Source organism: Akebia trifoliata, chromosome 15 (assembly GCF_017979445.1).
Source record: "Akebia trifoliata isolate Shusen 1 chromosome 15, ASM1797944v1, whole genome shotgun sequence".
Classification (NCBI taxonomy): Eukaryota; Viridiplantae; Streptophyta; class Magnoliopsida; order Ranunculales; family Lardizabalaceae; genus Akebia; species Akebia trifoliata.
In genome coordinates, this window is record NC_141389.1 from 7,320,599 (window position 1) to 7,323,435 (window position 2,837).

The 2,837-nt window shown below is 33.8% G+C and overlaps 1 long non-coding RNA gene across 1 annotated transcript; it reads right to left on the reverse strand.

The window, feature by feature from the left end:
* Window positions 1-421: 421 nt before the first annotated feature.
* Window positions 422-2,837, reverse strand: LOC147384160 (uncharacterized). The gene is made up of 5 exons (XR_015172991.1): window positions 2,661-2,837; window positions 2,504-2,550; window positions 2,075-2,413; window positions 827-881; window positions 422-678 (listed from the first exon to the last, which is right to left on the reverse strand). It is a non-coding gene; the product is annotated as an uncharacterized LOC147384160 (long non-coding RNA).

Here is a 2,837-nt window from a genome sequence, read left to right on the forward strand (position 1 = left end):
AAAATAATTTAATGGCGGTTTTAAAATCGCCTCTCAAGAATATGATTTAAGGGCGGTTCTTATATTTATAGAGGCTATTTTAAAACCGCCTCTAATAATAATAATTTAATGACGGTTTAAAAATCGCCTCTAAAGAATATGATTTAAGGGCTATTCTTATATTTTAGAGGCTATTTGAAAACCGCCTCTAATAATAATAATTTAAGGGCAATTTTAAAACCGCCTCGAAATATTATTATTTGAGGGCAATTTTTATATTTTAGAGGCAGTTTAAAAACTACCCCTAATAACAAATTAGTTTTTAAAAAAAAACAACATAAGAGGCAGTTCAAAACCACCTCTTATGTTGTAAAAAAAAATATTAATAAAATATTCATTCCAAAATAAAACCTACAATTATATAAATAAAAAAAGTTGCTATTGGCACTACAAATTTAACTTATCACTTGTTTATAAAAAGATACCACAACCTGTAAATGAATATTTTACCAAACATAAGCTACAATCTACCAAAAATGCATCTATGAAATCCAAAAACAAATTACGCATTCACGAATATTTTCACTATAAAAAAATAGACAACTCTATAAATTATAAACAAATGTGATATGATTCTTAGATTTAGTGTGCACTTGAAGCCAATCATCACCCATACTCCACCCCATCTCCATGCTCATTCTAGCAAAATAAAATGGTAAAGCCATAAATCATATACAACCAAAATACTTGGATATCGTGAGGTTCGTTGTTTTGGGTAAGTAATCTACTTAACAATTTAGCGAAAGCGATGCAGAAGTATGGAAAGTAAAAGAAAATCACGTTGTACCTTTTCGTGAATGAATGCTCTCACTTGTTTCGGCATATTACCATTAAAGATCACCCTGAAATACAAAGAAACAAATAAATGGATAATATCAAACAAGATGGCCATTATATTTTACACGAGTGTCCACTTAGCATACATTTTAACATATGAACCTGCAATACTACAGAGACCTGCAATACTACTTAATGTCATAAGGTTCCATATCTATCCATATTCAGTTTCAAACTCACATATCCCTATCCTTTTGGAGTTAGTTTAATCAGGACATGGTTCAATCCCAGCTTAGTCATAAAAATAACTCTTACATTAATCAATCCCACATTAATAACCTAGATTTGAAAGTTCAAGGGTGCCACTACAACTAAGTCCATCTAGTAAAAAAACATTCAACTTCACTGACAAGGTACTTGCCAAGTGTCTGACTTAAATAATGAGCAACCTTTTATAAAGTACATGGAGATTCCCTAAACGTAAATCCATCTTGCTAGCTACCTCATTGACTATCGCCAATGGAAGACTTGAAAGGACCATATTCCTACAACCAGATTTGGACAAGGCTTGTGGTTGGTCAGAATTAATAGGAGTTAATTGTGTTCGATCTGAGAAAAAAGGATGCATGCAGTCAATGATTAGAGCTCATCTCATTGTCTTAATATTAACAAATAAATCCCCAAAAGGCTAGTTCAAACTTGGTGCATTAGGAGGGTCCACCATTTCACACTTGTTATTGTTGAAGCAGTCTTACTACAAACTTAGTTGAACAAAGTGGGAGTGGTATAAGAGGGGACTTGGGAGCGAGGGTAGGGAAACATATATTGCAAACAAGTTTTAGTTTAATTGCTACTAAGTTTTCGTTTAGCTTTTATGGAAAAAAAAAAAAAACGAAGGTGGTGTCAGTTAGACTACAAGGATGATGTGCCAAATGTGATATACATAGACAGGGTGGAGCCTTGCAGAATGGTAGGTTCTACTCTCTTGCACATGCACCACATGTGCTACACTGAGGCTGGTAGACAGTCTGCAGTCTACGAGGTTAACCACTACAATTTTTACCTCCTAAAATGTTAAGGGAAACTGTTTTACCAAATACCAAGTACCAAAAAGTAAAGATAAAACTGAAAGTTACAACATAATGAGACAAAAAAACAACATTTAACTTGGTACACAGAGAAAGAAAATTTTCCAATACAAAAACATAACTCTAAAGATATAGCCTATAAGAATTAAACAGTAGAGTCATTAACAAACCTGCCAAAATATAATTTTTTGATAACGTATGCACTAAGTAGACCACTCTTCAAGAGAAAGCGAAGAAGGCTTATCTTACACACACATGAGAGAGAGAGAGAGAGAGAGAGAGAGAGAGAGAGAGAGAGAGAGAGAGAGACTTACAAACACTCCTAACAATGTGCTTATGATAAATAAATATAAGAAGTTGTCAACAAAATGCAAGGCAGTGCTGGAATTGATGTGAGTGAGATCATAACTCTGGATTGCATTAAAAAGTACCACTGATGTAGCATCATTGACAACACCTTCCTCAAAGACTAAACTGTATAATAGAGGTGTCTCATCCTGATTAAGCACCTGTACCAGCAAATAAAATAAATTATAGTTTTTGTTTATTCCTATTTTGAGTAGTTCAAACAATACACAACTTTTTAAGTCTTTCCATACCTGCAATGTGCAAACAAAATCTGTTGCGGAAAAGATTGCTCCAATGGCTGAAAGTAATCAAATGGGATATAGATGACAGCACAAAAAAAGGTGAACTAAAGCAAAAGACAACATAAAATATAGGCGAGATAAGAAGAGAGTGAAATAAAGAGAGTACCAAGATAATCTCCAATCTCCAGGGCACCTACGTCCATCTTTTTAAATATTTGTCTAGCACCTAAGTCATGGATTGGAGAAAATCATGAGAAACTAATGCGACACCTCTATATACAGGACACCTAAGTCATGGTTTTCTATCAACATATCAATGCAGGACACCTATGCACATGTCTGT